Below are 17,387 nucleotides of genomic sequence, written 5' to 3'. Positions count from 1 at the left end.
AGGCTACATGGATCAGGGAGGAGACAGTCCTGCCCAGGCCTCTCCAGACTAGCCTCCAGCTCCAGATAGACAACAGGTGAGTAAGACCATCTGGGGCATCCACATCAGAAGAACCACACATCTGATATATACTGTTTTTGTCTTAAGCCATCAAGATTTAGGGTGGGAATGTGGCTTAGTGGTAGAGTGCTTGCCTAGCATGCATGAAGCCCTGGGTTCGATTCCTCAGTACTACATACACAGAAAAGGCCAGAAAAGGCTCAAGTGGTAGAGCGCTAACCTTGAGCAAAAAGAAGCTCAGGGACAGTGCCTAGGCACTGCAAAAAATAAAAATTAAAAAAAAAAAAGATTTGCAGTGGTTTATTGAGATGCCTAAGCCCAGTCTCTCCTTCAAGCTCTGAAACAGTAGAGTATTCTTGGGTGTTTGTATCCACACACTCAGCAATGAAAGAACCACCCAAGAATATACCATCCTTGGTCTGGAGGGTTGCTGTGCTCCTTCAGAAAGCGAGCAAAGGAATAGGCCTATCCATACCTTCTTCCCTGCCTGTGCAGTAGGCCTGTCCCCAGGCAGCCCTGCAGGTGTCAGGTTATTTGGGTGACAGGTAACAATAGCATGTTTCTACCACCCTGTATCCCAGCCCAGTGTTTTTCCGCTTCTGAGGAAGAAGATCAGTCCCCTTGTGAGCTGCTGCAAGGACTCGGAGGTGTCAAAGGGTGCTTTGGCAAGCCTGAAAAATCCAAAAGCAGCCTCTGGCCCCACTTAGCAAGTAGCTTGCTGTTTCCAGAGAAACATAAAAGTGAGCGAGTACCCAGGAAAGCCAACCCAATCCATGGCACTTTGATAAGGTGACATCATTGCCTTCTCCAGTCCAAATCCACTTTTTGGTGAATTGCCATGGAAATAAAGCACCAACCAATTAGGAGAATCTCCAGGACAGGAGGAAACTCAGCATCTTAAAATACCTAGCAGAGAATTCCTTGTTAAGAAGAGAGAAAACAAAGCAATACTCAGATGTCACCTTTCCCTAGCATATTCATATTGGAGGAGGATATAAGAATTAATTAGGGCAGGAGTTTCTATCTACTGCAACATAGAAGATACAATTAATTTTGCTGTTTGCACAGACCAAGTGCCCCTTCAGATGGGGACATATCCTCAATGCCACTCACCATTTTAAAAAAGGATTTTAGTCTTGGTTAGTTATAATGAAGCCTGCAATTAAGATGGGTCTTTTGTTTACTCTCCTGTTTGCAAAGCCCTAGCCATCTATCAATAAAACCAATGTCTGGATTATTCATTTCTCATTGCTCAGCCTATGGGCAACAGAAGAATGTTATGAAGCCAACATGTGAGGCTTTTTCTCCTCAGGGAGCAAAGGTATCCCTCCCCGCTCTGCAGAGATCATTTGTAATCTGGGTTCTGACAGACAGTGCCAAGAGGGCAGAGATCCCTGGGAAGCAAAGGCTTGGTTCTTGCTACCCGCTGACATTTAGTGGTATAAGATCTTGAATAAGTCCTTTACTTTGAGAAAATTCAATGCAACAAGGGGGTAGTGACTAAGATATTATTTTCTTTTTTTAAAAAATATGGTTAAAAAACCCATGAAACAAGGTCTTCACAAACATGGGAAGACATGGTCCTGATTAGTACAAGCAAAATGTCATTTATCTTCAATAACTGAAGCTGTATCCACTGAGTATCAAATGTTTGTTCCCTTCCTCATCCTCTACAGCTTCCATTCTATTGTTTGCTTCTATGAGCTTGAATACTTTAGATACCTCGAATAAATGGAATGATACAGTATTTCTCCTTTTTCTGGTGGTACTATACCACTTGAGCCATGGCCCCCAATCTGTTCTTGTTATACTTATTTTTCAGATTGTATCTCTTGTTTTGCTTTGGATGCAATCTTCCTACCTTTGCCTCATGAGAAGCTAGGAAACTACAGGTGCATGCCTATATGCCCAGCATATTTGCCCACATCAGCCTTGAACCACAACCCTCTTGACTGCAACCTCATGAGTAATTAGTATTACAGAAGTGAGCCACTGCTCCCAGCTTGGTATCCATCCTTTCTCTTATTTCCTTTAGCATAATAGTCTCCAAGTTCAAACACATATTCTTAAAATATACTTACATAGTGCTCCCTGTCTGTCTGCTATGTGGGTATACATTAACTCATTTAATCTTCACAAACCCTGTGAGGTCAAATACTATTTTTATCTCTTTTCAATGGATGAGGACATTGAAGTCATGTGCCCAGGCTTACCTGGTGTGTGTTTTCTGATCTTTTCTCTTGAAAAGGTGACACTATGTTGTTTATGTACAACTTAAAATCTGTCTTTAAAAATTTTAATTATTTATGTATGACAATCCAGGGGTGTTTGAATTCAGGGCTTTGTGCTTGTTAGGCAGGTATTCTGCTTTTGCAGACCATTTTGCACTTGTTGCTTTTGAGATTTGGTCTGATTTTTTTGCCCAGTTTGGCCTAAACTGTGATCCTTCTTCTATACAGGCTTCTTGCCATAACTGAGATGGCAGGAACATGCCACCAGGCACAGTTTTTTCTATTGAGATGAGCTATCACAAACTTTTTGGCTAGGCTAGCCTAGAACAACCACCCTCTTAATTATAGCCTCTTGTGTAGCTGGATAACAGATGGATCCAACCTTGTCTGACTACTGGTTGAGATGGGGTCTTGTAAACCTTTTTGCCAGGGCTGATCTCAAATAATAATCTTCCTGATTCCTGTCTCCTAAGTAATAACAATAATAACTATGTGCTGCTGGTGCCAGAAAAAAAAATAGCATTTTAGGTAAATTTGTTCACAGAGATACTAAAGTCATTGAGGACCATGACCAAAGATGAGGCAGAGAGAATAAATAAGAGGCAACATCTGAGAGATTTTCCTTGGTGTGTGTCGTTCCTTAGGGCCAGGAAGGGCTGTGTCCACTCCTGGATCTATGAACAAAACCTACAAGTTTCCTGCCTCACGGAGATCACATTTCAGCAGTAGAGACAAAGGACAAATAATTCCAGTAATGTACAGTGTGGAGAAGAGTAAAGCATTCTGGAAAAACACGAGCATGAAAGGGGCTTGAGAATGGTGAGCTGGTATTTTAAAAGGGTGTCTTTGAGAAAATGGAATTTGAGCAGAAAAAGAGGTAGGGATCTGTCATGGGGTGGGGAAGAATATAGGGGAGGTAGAGGGAAGAGTCAGTGCAAAGATCCTGAGCAGACAGCTCTGCATGAATAATCATGATCAAGCTGGAGCCAAAGCAGAACAACAGGGAAACTAGAAGTGAGACAGACTAAGGATGTGGGTGGACAAGCTCAGTGGCATGGAGATGGGCGGGGTCTTGTGCAAAAGGGTGATGTGATCTTGTGTTTGCTTGTGGTCATGTGAGTGCTAATAGTTCAAATCAGGCATTAGAGGTAGGAGATTATGTTTATGACTCACAGCTGGCCATATTATTCTGATGCATTTTAGACATGGAGTGGGAGAAAATAGGAAGTCAAAGATAAGAGGTAAGAGTTTGTCCAGAACAATTAGAAGCACAGAATATCTATCAGATGACAGTGAAGCTTGTGGATGAATCAAGTTAGGAGCGTTAAGATCTGAACTGTGTTCCCCACAAGAATTTCTTGAAGTTCTAGTCCCAGCACCCATGAAAGTGAGCTTATTTGGAAAGTCTTTAAAGAAGTAAACAAGTTAGGTCATTAGGCAACCCTAATTGACAAGACTGAGGTCTTTATGAGAAGAGAAAAGCCAAACACACATGTAGTAAGATGAGAGGACACCGTGTGATGTAAGAGATTTATAGGCAGACACCAGAATGACACTATATAGCCAAGCAAAACCAAAGTTTGCCACAAAGACCACCTAAGACAAAGGCAGAAGTAGATTATCCCCTAGAACCTTCTGAGAGAATATAACCTGCTAGTACACATTGATTTTGGATTTTTACCCTCCACAGCTGTGAGAGAACACCGTTGTGTTACATTAAGCCATAGACTGAAAACTCTTGAATCGGAGCTGAAATAAAGCTTTCTTTCTTTAAGTTGATTTCTCTCAGGTATTTTGTCACAGTGATGGAAAGATGACTAGCACATTGCCCTCAATGGAATGGTCAGGGACAGCCTTCCAGCCTGTTGCACATCAACTTTCTATTCACACATCATGAGAAACCTTTGCCAAATGCCTTGTTAAAACCAGAGATGCTGTATCATGTTCCCTGAGCGGCAGCCCACTCAGGAGCTTCTGGAAGAGCCTCAGGTGCCTGTAGCTCTCAGTAAACCCTTGCTGGCTCTTGAGGATCACTGTCTTCTGATAGTCAGTTATTTCAGCAGTGTCTTCTAGACTCATCACCTAGAAATCTGCAATTACTTTTCTTTCCATTTCTGATTCAGCCACTTTTAGTATTCTGTCACCTTCCCCTTTCTCCATGATTCTGTGAAGCTCACCAGAAACAATACCATTGCCCAGCTTTGCTTCAATATCCTAGGATATTACCATCTAGATCCGAAATCTGAGCTCAAAGTAGTTCAGTGTTCTCTCCAGCAGTCCTGGGCTCTGATTTCCCCTTCATTGCCAAGAGCCCTATACTTGCCAGAGTCTGCAAGTACTTCTTTTAAGAGAGCCTTTTGGATTGGTGGTACTGCTTGCTAGGCAGGCACTCTACCATGTGAGCCACATTTTTTATCTCTTTTGCCTCTTTTGGTTATTATTACTATTTAAAATAAATTTCAGAATAAATTTTATAGAATATTTCATCCATAATTCAAAACTTTAAGAATTAAACAATACTACGATTGTTACTAATGTATACCACTAGTACAAGACAACAGCTTTTTGAGGTGAACATTTTATGTGTACAAGTTATGTTACTTGGGCTGGGAAGGTGGCTCAGTGGTAGAGCGCTTGCCTTGCATGCATGAAGCCCTGGGTTCGATTCGTCAGCACCACATAAGCAGAAAAAAAAAAAAGCTGGAAGTGGCGCTGTGGCTCAAGTGGTAGAGTGCTAGCCTTGAGCTGAAGGGCTGAGGGACAGCACCCAGGCCCAGAGTTCAGGCCCCACGATCGGACCAACAAAAAAATAAAAGTTATGTTACTTTGGGTTTTTTTTTCAAATTTTTTATTGTGATTAAGTGGTTACATAATTTCCCAAATTTCACAGTATTGTGCGATAGTGAAGCTTAGTTAAAGTCACAAACACACTCTAACTTTCATGGAGCAAATTGTCTATGATGGTCTATAATATTTATGAGTTCTATGAGCTTTGTGATATAGTTATTTCTTCCACATTGGGTGGTATGTACATTTCTTTTGTTTTGCATAGCGTCAGCTGTTCCCTCTTTCCCACCTGTTCCCTCCCTCCCATCGCTGCCATTGAGTTGCTTAGTTCCTTTTGGTCAATGTCCAGTGCAGCTGATGGGTCCCGCTGGTATATGTTTTTCCCTGATTCCCTCTAGTTCTGTGTCGTCTTCCTGGTTTACCTCCAGTGTGCACATATATACCATACATGTGATCAGCAGCATGGTGTTATTTAGTAGTGATTTGACCAGATGACTGGAAGTCCTTTGTTTCTTAAGTCCTGTTAATTTTGTCATATGACCTAACATTTTGGATTTAACATCCACTTATCAGGGAGACCATGTGCCATTTGTCTCTTTGCACTTGGCTTACCTTGCTCAACATGATTTCTTCTAGCTCTATCCATTTCCTTGTAAATGCCATTATTTTGTCCTTTCTAGTGGCTGCATAATATTCCACTGTGTACAGATACCACAACTTTTGGATCCATTCATTTGTGGTGGGACATTTGGGTTGGTTCCATATCCTAGCTATTGAGAAGAACAGTGCTGCAATGACCATGGAGGTGCATGTGTCCTTGTATACTGGTTCTGTTGTTCAGAATAGATGCCTAGAAGTGGTATGACTGGGTCACTTTGGTTGTTTTTGAAGTAAGGCCTAGGCTGTTATCCTCCTGCTTGCCTTTCCAGTGTTGCTAGGAATGGCAGGTGCATACCACTGTACCCAGCCATGTGCTTCCCCAGTTGCTGGGATAACAGGCATATGCCACTATTGCCAGCCACTGACTCAGATGGAGAACTTTTATGCCTGGGCTTGAGAACTTTTATGGCTGGGCTGGTCTCAGAACCATGATCTCCTGAATTCCTCCTCCCAAAGTAGCTAGGATTACAGGCTTGAGCCATCACACTTGCCTTTAAATCCTTCTTTTTAATATTCCTCTAGACTCAATCGTCTCTTTACCTGTTCTCTCATGCATTAGTTAGAGTGCTCCAGAGAGACAGAGCAGCAGAACACATACAATAGTAAGAGTAATTTTGTAGACTGGCTCACACTATTACAGAGTCTGTAAAATTACACAACAGATATCTTGCAGGCTGGAGAGCCAGTGATATTGGTAGCTGCTGAGTTACCAAAACCTTAGAATGAGAGAGGGGCCAATGATATAGCTCCAGTCTGATGTGGAAGCCCAAAAGTCCCCAGGAGGGTCACTGGTGCAGGTGTAAATTCAAAGTCTGAAGAACCTAGAGTCTGATGCCCAGGGTGACAACAGTGGCAGAAAATAGAGTCACTGGGAAAAGGAGAGTAAGAGAGAGAAGGAAAGGAAGAAGCCCCATAATCCCCTTTGAGGGTATGCCCCAATGACCTAAGCACCTCCCATTAGACCCCACCTCCTATAGGCTCACCACCTTCTAACACTACCACTGTGGAAATTAAGCCTTCAACACTCAGGATTTTGAGAGCACTCAACATACAAATTATAGTATCTCATTTCACCATCTTCCCAGAGAATATTCCTAATAAGGACCAATGTCACAACAGTCTCCCACTTGGTAGCTTCCTACTTCCAGGGGGTACTCAGACCCTGTGCATCACAGGATGATCTCTCCACTTCAGGACATCCTCTGCCCATCTAGCATTTATTCTATCACCATGATCAACAGCAATTCAAGTGGTCATACCAGAAACTGACGACAATTCACTGATCCTGTGCCAGTAAACTTTAAAAAAAAAAGAAAAAAGAAAGAAAATGCACACACTTTTAAGTCTTAACAATGATTATAAAGATGATGATGATGTTTACTAAAGTTTAAATGTGTCCTCTACAAGTCTATGTATTAGAAACTTAAGCCCCAAACTTATATGTTAATGCATTTGGAGGTGGAGCTTTAGGGAGGTAATTGGGCTAAGATGAGCTCACCAAGGTGGGGCCCCGAAAGGGCATTAATGGCTAAATGAGAAGAGCAAGGAGACCCAAGCGTGTTCTGTCACACCGTGTGATGCCCTGCATCATGCACATAAATGAACATGCTAAACAGAAACCCTTTTGTACTAGCTGGATGTAATTTCAAAAAATTAATCACATGGTCTTATTTTGCTATAGCAACAACAACAAAAAATGGTGTAACATACTGAAGAAAAAGAAAAGGTTGGATAGGAGAAGAAATTCAAGTCAGTCCAGCAGCGTGTTAGTGTCTCTAAGTGAGGAATCTGAAAGCTAAGATGCCTATGTATATAGGCACACTGAATTGTATGTATGTATGTATGTATGCATGTATGTAGTGTGTGTGTGTGTATGTATATTAGGTTATTCATAGGTATTTTATTTTTACTTGATCTTCCAAAGGGCTTTTGTTTTCTCTCTGCTTCTTAATTCCTCCATCTCTGGGACTCATTGATTCCAACACTGGAAAATCCTTTAAATGTATGAGCCTGATACTGGTGACTCACATTTGTAATCCAAGCTACCTCAGAGGGTGAGATCTGAAGACCACAGTTAGAAGCTAGTCTGAGCAGAAATAGTTCTTGAGACTCATATGCAATTAACCAGCAACAAAGCTGGACTGGAGGTGTGGCTCAAGTGTTTATAGAGCTCCAGCTGGGAATAGAAAATTAAGCAAGAGTGTAATGACCTGAGTTCAAGCCCTTGGTACCTGCAAAAAGAAAAGAAAAAAAATGAAAAGAAAAGAATGTGTAGAAGGATTTTTTTAATGTATGGGAAAATGAGGACAGAAGAGATGGCCAGAAAAGATGGAGGTAAAGTTGCAGATTACTTGCATAGTTTAAAAGATAACATTTTAATTTGTCTATCACCTCCCCACGGCTAGACTAGACATCCAGAAAAGATACAGAAAGTTTGATGTAAAAATAAATTCTTCTTTAAATAAGAAGTGAATGTTCTGAACAGCTTCTTCCTGGGGCTTTGTATTTATTACTCAGTTTCACAGAAATTGCCAGTCGGGAACAATCAGTTCACAGGCCTGTTACAAAAGATCATTTTCTGAGAACATATAAGGAATGGAGCTCTGCTGAAAGGGGTAGGGGGGCTGTGTGGGACCAGTTCTCTCTGGGGGAGGCACTAGGAGGCTCTAGCTCACCTCCTTCCCCATCTCACTGTTTGTCACTTTGGGTAGGAGGGGGAAGGTGTGAAGTCATTCTTAAACATTAGTGAAGGTGTACATCTCAGACATTTTAAGAACTGTGTACTGCACCCAGAGAGCTAGATGTTATTGCGTGAAGAGGGGAAGAAGAGGTGCAAGGCCAGCTGAGAGTCAGAAACTACAGCTATCTCACATTTGCGTTTTATAGTTGGTTTTAGAAGAAGGTATAAACACTGCAGGATGGCTTTCTAGCTCATTATTAGGATGCTTGCAATTTCCCCTAACTGTTCTCCATTGAGATCATTTAGCTTGAAAAAAAAAATGAGAAGGAGATCACATAAATTTCCAGGGAAAAAAGCAGGTCACATCAAGGACTTAAAATGGCACCAAAAGTTGGAAGGCAATAGAGAGCCACTTTTTAAAAAACCGGAAGGGAAATTACTTTCACACGCAAAGGGAACTTTCAGATTCATGTGACCTCAGAAAATTTTGCCTCCCATGTATTCTTTATTCTTTCTCTAGAATCTGCTGGAAGATGTGCTTGCTCAAATAAAGTGGTACAGAGAGAGAGAGAGAGAGAGAGAGAGAGAGAGAGAGAGAGAGAGAGAGAGAGAGAGAGAGAGAGAGAGAGAGAGAGAGAGAAGATGTGGTATCCAAGGAAAAGAGGGCTCTCAACCATAAAGGCACAGTGAATGGAAATCACAGATGCTACTAGGGAGCAGGCCTGAAGAATGACAAGTGGAGGCTGGAGAAGGAAGATGGGAGATTCAGTAGGAGGGGTCAGTGCTGAACTGACAGATTCTGGGATGCTCAGGAGCATGTGACAAATGGCAGCAGTAGGCATGGGATGATAAATCTACAGGAGCATTTGGGAAGAACAGGCAATGAGTATGTAGTGAACTAAGCAATCTTTTAAGGGCAATTATTAACTCAAAGAAAATGAGTTGTATGGAAAAGGAAACAATCCTAGTAAAATAACTGATTCTCTAGTAAGTAACATTTAAATCATGCTCATGGTAGAAACTGGCCTCAGGGACTGCTTTTTGCATATTTCTCTTAGAGGGTAGAGACTAATAGACTAGTTCTACTCACAGGAAGCCAGCTGGTAAGGTTTAACACCCAAGTACTACTCCAAGCATCTGATCTAGGGCACTAACCAGGAAGAAATAGCCAAAACACATTAAAAGTTATTCTGTAGAGTGGGTTTAGGGGGCCTGGGCAGGGGCTGAAGACACTGCTGTTTGCCTTTTAAACTATGTGGTGTTTTTGTTTTTTTTTAATCTGTTCAGAACCCAAGGGAAAAAGGTGAAAAAGGGCAGTGGTGGTGCTCACTGGACACCAATCAAAGTGAACTATATAACTTGTGGGTGGAGATGGGAGGGAGGGACTGCAAGAGAGTGAGGGAAGGGAAGACATTATACAAAAGGAAATGTAGTCATTATGGAATTCATGTAATTGTAATCCTTCTTCTGTACATCAAAGTAAATAATATTTTTTTAAAAACTGAAAAAATTAAATGATTTAAAAAATAATTTCATTCTCTTGAAATTTTAATATAAAAATCATTTAATGGAGAAAGGAAACGACAAAGCAATTCAAAACAAGGGAGACTGACATGGAATGAGGAGAAAGAAAAATATAACAAAATGTTTAGCGTGAAATGATTTGAGCTCAGAAGCTATAAATGTGATTTCCCTGCTGTGAAACTTCCCAGCGCGCATTCCTGCAGTGCTGGGCTCCTTTCCCCGACCAGGGCTTGCTTAACAACCATCTTCCTTCAGAGACAGGGGTCAGCTACTGAGAAGTTTCCCAATATCTCCAATCTTAACCTGCTCCCAGCACACATAGAGACCTCCACTGAGAAATATGTGTGCTAAGACTTGCTCTAGCTTCCAGATGGAATGTTCTGGAATGTCTGATGCCTAGGCAGGAGATGCCAAGAGCTTCAGGTAACCCACACAGGACAGGGTAAGATGCAGCTCAGGACAGGGTACGATGCAGCTAAGGACAAGTATAAAAACACTGAGCAGGGAAGAATAGGCCTGGGTCACCTAGCCATGTTTTACCCCAGGGAGAGTTCATGGTGAAGGTCAGCCAGCAAGGACAAACTCCCTGAAGAGGATTTTTTTTTAAAGGTACTTTCATTTGGTAGAGAGGGAGGGGCTTCTTTAAGGGCATAAAAGGTAATGTTCCTCCTCAGCTAGGAAGAGGTTAAATTATACTGATGTTTACTCTTATTTCCATGTCCAGAGAGTTGCACTGGGCTATTTATTTTTGTCATCTCTCTGGTGTATTCAGAGACCTTAATGAGAACAGAAAGTAAACAAAACATCTGATTGAAAACAGAGATGTCAATATGAGCCCTCTACCTATTGATACAGTTGAAGACAATTTCAATAAGCTTGAAACAATTAGGCTTTTAGACTGCTGCCTGCAAAGCTCAGGAAAATAGAAACCTCTCCCTCAGGGTGTACAGGAAAAGAAACCACTGTTGGGTTGGTATATTTTTTCTGATTATATTAAGGTAAATGCTTGGATGTTATGATTTCTGTTATAAAGTTATGTAAAAGTACATTATATTTCTATTCTTAGGACATATACATTGAAGTAATTGGTAAAGTATCATGAAGATTGTTGGGCTGGGAAGGTAGCTCAGTGGTACAGTGCTTGCCTTGCACGTATGAGGCCCTGGGTTCAATTCCTCAGGACCACATGAGCAAGAAAAAAGAAAAAAGCCGGAAGTGGCACTGTGGCTCAAGTGGTAGAGTGCTCGCCTTAAGCTGAAGAGCTGAGGGACAGCGCCCAGGCCCAGAGTTCAGGCCCCATGACTGGACCCCCCTGAAAAAACAAACAAAACAAAAAAAAATGTAACTTGTTCTCAAATGATCCAGAAAAATACTATGCAGGATTATTAAAAAACTGCATCTGAACTGGTTCATGCCTATAATCCTAGCTACTTGGGAGTCTGGGATCAGGAAAATCAAGGTTTGGGGCCAGCCTGAGTGTATGTATACAGGAAGATACTCCCTCATATCTCACGGTGACCCAGGTCATTCTAGCTATGTGGAAGGCTGAGATAAGGAGGGCTGTGGTTCCAGGCCAATCTAGGAAGAAAAGTTCAGTAGGCTCCATTGCAGTGGAAGAAGCCTGGCATGGAGGCATGTACCTGTCATCCCAGCTATGATGGGAAGTACAAAATAAGCAGACCCCTGTACAGGTGTGGGCCCTGGCAAGACGCAAGACCTATCTCAAAAGAGCCAGGACAAAATCGAGCTTGAAACTATGGCACTTGCCTGGCAAGCACAAGGCCCTGAGTTCAAACGCCAATACCACAAAAGGAAACAAATATCTATCTCTTCAGCTATCTGGCTTTCTATTCATATATAAAGAAAAACTAATAAAGCAAATAGGTTAACAATTAGATTTGGGTGTTCTTTGTTCTATTCTTAGTAAATACAAGTTAAAAATGAATAAAAAAGAATGCTGATATCTCAAGTGGAGTCAGAAGAAAATGACTAATATGTCACTAACATTCCAAAATTGTCCTAGGTAAGGATGTCAAACTCTGAATCTAACAAGCTGCCTGAGCTAAAATCCTTGTATTTTAGAATCGACTTGGAATTATTAAGTCTCAGACATGTTCAAGGTGAAAGAAAAGTACTCTTTCAGGGTTTATTTAACTTTCTGATGGCCCAAATTCAAGGATGAATGATCAGTTTGCATATACAGCTTTAGGTGAAAACAAATGAGCCATCTAGCTATTTTACCAACTCTAATACGATTAAGACAAGGGTAAGTCTCAAACCTGCAGCATGCATAAGGCCAGCATATATTACAATAATGTATGCTGCAAAAAATGGGTGAATAAACATATGCTGGGGAAATGCTTTTACTAAAAACAGAGTGCCTAAGCTAGGACTCTCAACCACTATGGTTAGAAAGACTGCTGGGATTTGTACCTTACTGCTGAACATAAGGAGGTGGTTAATCCTTCACATTGATTTTAACTAGTTTTTAAATTTCTGAATCAAGGACTGGAGGTGTGGCTCAAGTGGTAGAGTGCCTTCCTAGCAAACCCAAAGCCCTGAGTTCAAAACTCCAGTATGGCCAAAAACATGTCTAAAATTAGGGAAGAGCAAAATGTACCCATTGGGGTATTTTTTTTTTAAAGCGCTCCAGTCAAATGTCCTCCTACTAATGCCTGAAGGGCAACTGAAGTAGGAAACTTTTAAACCAATATTTGGAAAGATGATCAAAGTACACACATTGCCAGCAAGTTAAGTTCACTTAAAATGAAAATTGGAATATGAATGACTGACAGCTTAGTGTCTTCCCAGAGAACACAGTTTCTTGGAGAGAATCAATGAATGGCATGAGCTGAGAGGCCACCCTGGGTATGAGGGAAGATGCTAGGGTTGGCGTGGAACCTCCACGGCTCACCTGGCGGCTTGAGGAAGCTGGAGTGGGGCTGGACTGATGACAAAGGTTGATCTCAGCACTAAAAAGATCTCCCAGGTAGCCGGGCGCTGGTGGCTCACGCCTATAATCCTAGCTACTCAGGAGGCTGAGATCTGAGGATCACAGTTCAAAGCCAGCCCAGGCAAGGAAAGTCCATGAGACTCCTATCTCCAATAAACCACCAGAAAACTGGAAGTGGCGCTGTAGCTCAAGTGGCAGAGCGCTCGCCTTGAACTGAAGAGCTGAAGGACAGCGCCCAGGCCCAGAGTTCAAGCCCCACGACCGACAAAAAAAAAAAAAAAAAAAAAGATCTCCCAGGTAATTGTCTGGGCTGCATGCTGGTGTGAAGGTGAACAGCTTCTTATACTCTAGCTTCCAGGAAGGGAGAAGGTTGATTTTTTTTAATTTAATTTTAATTTTATTGTAAAGGTGATTACAGGGAGGTATAGTTACAAACATAAGGTAATGAGTACATTTCTTTTTTATTTTTTTTGGTTGGTTGTGGGGCTTGAACTCTGGGCTTGGGTGCTGTTCCTGCGCTCTTCAGCTCAAGGCGAGTGCTCTACTGCTTGAGCCACAGCACCACTTCTGGTTTTCTAGTGGTTTATTGGAGATAAGAGTCACATGGACTTTCCTTGCCTGGGCTGGCTTTGAACTGTGATCCTCAGATCTCAGCCTCCTGAGTAGCTAGGATTATAGGCGTGAGCCACCGAGGCCCGGCTATGAGTACATTTCTGGTTGAACATTGTTACCCCCCCTGGTTTTTCTCTCACTCCCTCTGCCCCCTACCTCTCCCCCATAACCAGTTGATTTTTTAAACTGCAAATGTTCCTTTATCTTCGGAAGACAGTTACAACAAACCCACATGCTCCCTGCTTGTTGTCCTAAGGTGTCATGACATGCAGGGAGAGTGGCTGACATGTGAGAGCTCTACTCTCCTTTCAACCTGTCTTCCTATATCACCTTAGGAGACTGGTTATATGACTATAAAGGTGAAAATCCAGAACTCACTCATTTCATAGTCGGAAGGGTAAAACATGTGTTAATGGGTCACACCTATAATCCTAACTATTCAGGAGGCTGAAATCTGAAGATTTTAGTTCGAAGACAGCCAAGGAATGAAAGAGTCCATGATACTGTTACCTCCAATTAACCACCAAAAAGCTGGACATAAAGCTGTGACTCAAGTGATAGAGTGCCAGCTTTGAGAGAAAAAAATCCTAAGTGACAGCATGAGGCCCTGAGTTCAGGTCCCAGTACTGGCTGCCTTTCAAGCACGCCCCCTTTCCCCTCCCCCCCTCCCACCCCCATCCCCTGGCCCAAAATAAAAGAAGGTAGAGTGGTTTTCAAGCATAGATTCTGGAAGCAGAGGGAGCTGAGTTCTAACTGTGGCTCTCCAATGACTGTGAGCCAGCTTAATTCTCTCCACCTTCAGTCCTTTAACTAAATGGAATTGAAAAGCATGAGGGTTAAGTGAGCCCACGCACGGCACACCCTGGGCAGGCTGGCACAAGTAAGACTCGGTACAGATCACTGCGATTATTGCTACCGTTGGCACAGCACTTAGGTCAATTGCTATTCGGAACATCTATTTTTCCTTGTACAATTAATCCTGTACTTCAATTGCTGCCACAAATACAGATTTGCTATGTGGCGACATTGTACATACTTGGATGAGGAAGCCCGGACCCCCTTTGGTGACATTGCTGTAGGGCTCAGCCACTTGTCACCTTACTAAGCCCCCATAATTGCCTTGCTCAGGTCACGGAGCCCTTCTCTGCACCTGAGCTGGTCACAGTGAAATTCTTGAACCTCAGGGCAAGGCTGTTGCTTCTTAAGAGATTGACTTTTTCTAAATCTATAACATGTTCAGAGAGGAAGGCACAAAGCCCTGCCTGCAGCCCCAGAAAGAACGTGCTTCCCTGGGAACGGCAAGATTGTCACCATCCCCAGCAGAGCACTGGGATTGGGGTTGTGTTTTTCCCTTTCAGCTGAGATGGGGATGGGGGAAGGGTGGTGGGATGGACCCAAGGACCACCTGGTGGCTGGGACATAGTGGTGGCTAAGATCACTCAGGGCAAAAGTTAATGTGACCCTGCCTCTACCAATAAGCTGGGCAGGGTAGCATGCACCTATAGCTCAGATTTGTGGAAGGAGTAAGTAAGAGAACTGGGGTTCAGGTTGGTCAGAATAAAACCACAAAATTCTATACAAAAGACAAAACAAAACAAACAACAACAAAAACTAAGATAATCTGGCCACTGGTGACTCATGTTTGTAACTCTAGCTACTTAGGAGGCCAAGATCTGAGGACCACAGGTTGAAGCCAGCCTGGGCAGGAAAGTCCGTAAGATTTGCATCTCCAATTAACCCAGAAAAAGCCAGAAGAGGAGCTGTAGATCAAGTGGTAGAGCAATAGCAGCCAGGCCCTAAGTTCAAGCATTAGTACTTCACAAAACAAAAATAAATAAAACTTAAAAACCGAAAGCAATAAAGTCTAAAGTGACAGTGCCTACCTAGCAAGTACAAGATTCTGAGTCTAAATTCTAGTACCACCAAACAAAAACAAAATCCTTTTACTTATAGTTTTAGTTTTAATTTCTAAAATCTAATATAAAAAGACTATTTCAAGTCAGGTGCCAGTGGCTCATGCCTGTAATCCTAGCTACTCAGGACTCTGAGATCTGAGGATCACAGTTCAAAGCCAGCCCGGGCAAGAAGGTCCATGGAACTCTTATCTCCAATAAACTACCAGAAAACTGGAAGTGACGCTGTAGCTCAGGTGGTAGAGCACTAGTCTTGAGCTGAAGAGCTGAGGGACAGTGCCCGGGCCCAGAGTTCAAGCCCCATGATAGACAAAAAAGAAAAAAAAAGACTATTTCATAGTGTCTCTAATACAGTAGAATAGTATGTACATATAATTTATAACTAGGTACCCATATGTTAGAGTATCAGCCCTGAAAAATCTAATATGGACAAGGGTTCGTGGTTTAGAGCTTGTAGGCCACTGTCTGAGGAGGAGGCTCCCTAACTCCCAAGGCTAGCTTAATTCTGTTCCTTGCTCTTCCTGTAGTGGTGACTTTTGCTCGGGAACCTTAATGGTGTGCATTCTTTAGATTACTTCCTAGCCTGGTGAAGGACAACCTCTGTTTTTTTTTTTTTTTTTAATTGTAAAGAACTGTACAGAGGGGTTACAGTTATATGAGTAAGATAATGAGTCCATTTCCTATAGAGCATTGATACCCCCTCCTTTGTTTTCTACCTCCCTAACTCCTTCCTTCCCCCCCCCCCCCCTGAAGTTGTAGAGTTCGTTTTCAACATAGTGTCTTGCACATCTCATTGTTACAATGGATCACCTGTATCCTTTTTTCAGCATTTCACAACCTTTATTTTACAGACTAAAAGAAGCCAAATACATAAGACTTTAGCTTCAAAATAACTAAAGCAAAAAAAAAAATGTTGATGGCCTGGCTTGAAGTGGTAGAACACCTGGCGAGCAAGCACAGCATCCTGAGCTCACACCTCAGGGCAGCAAAAACAAACAAAACCAACAACAACAAAAAAGAGTTTCTGGAAATTAGGACTAAAGGAAGTGAGTTGAATATTTTGGTAGAAGATCTGCACAGTCAAGTACAGTATCTTCTCAATAAAGTGAGTGCAATATCTAGACCCTTGGGAGAGGATGGGGGGGGGGGATGGAGTGGGGGTGAGTGGACTGCAGATCATCGAGAATATCTACCACCAAGTAAGTGGTGCAAAGCAGAAATGACCCCACTGGTGTTTCTCAGAAATATGGAGAGATTCTAGAAGAAACAGCTCAAAGGGTCAGAAATTCAGAAATGACTGACACCAGGCTAGAAGTGGGAAAGAAGGGGTGAGTGGCTGCTGATTACAAAGGTTTGGTTGTTGTCCTTGTTGCTGCTGTTGCTGCTATTGTTTTAAATTATTTGGGGGGAAAAAGAGCCTGAAAATTTTTTTTAGCAGTTCTCAAGGCCTTTTGCTGGCTAGACAAGTGCTATCCCACATAAGCCACAACCCCTAAGCCTTTTTTACTTTAGTTATTTTTCAGATAGGGTCTCACTTTTTTTTTCTTTTTTTCTGGGGGGGGGGTCCGGTCATGGGGCCTGAACTCTGGGCCTGGGCGCTGTCCCTCAGCTCTTCAGCTCAAGGCTAGCGCTCTACCACTTGAGCCACAGCGCCACTTCCGGCTTTTTTCCTTTTTGTTTATGTGGTGCTGAGGAATCGAACCCAGGGCCTCATGCATGCAAGGCAAGTGCTCTACCACTGAGCCACCTTCCCAGCCCAGGGTCTCACTTTTTATCTAGAGCCAATACTGGATTAAGCTACTCCTGCCTATAGCCTTCTACATGGCTGGGACCACAGACAGGTATCACCACTCTGAGCTTTTTTGTTGAGATGAGGGGTTTCACTTTTACTCAGACTTCCCTCAAACCAACATCCTCCTCATCTGTCTTCCATGTACCTGGAATTATAAGCGTTAGCAGATATACCT

General features: G+C 42.4%; 1 protein-coding gene across 9 annotated transcripts in view; it reads right to left on the bottom strand.

Moving 5' to 3' along the window:
• Positions 1-17,387, bottom strand: part of Atxn7l1 (ataxin 7 like 1) — a 251,899-nt gene that overhangs the window by 187,265 nt on the left and 47,247 nt on the right. The gene's annotated exons all lie outside the window — the stretch shown is intronic.

The sequence above is a fragment of the Dipodomys merriami genome, unplaced genomic scaffold (genome assembly GCF_024711535.1).
Source record: "Dipodomys merriami isolate MVZ:Mamm:240054 unplaced genomic scaffold, mDipMer1.0.p SCAF_5, whole genome shotgun sequence".
Lineage (NCBI taxonomy): Eukaryota > Metazoa > Chordata > Mammalia > Rodentia > Heteromyidae > Dipodomys > Dipodomys merriami.
This window is presented reverse-complemented; position numbering and strand designations above follow the sequence as displayed.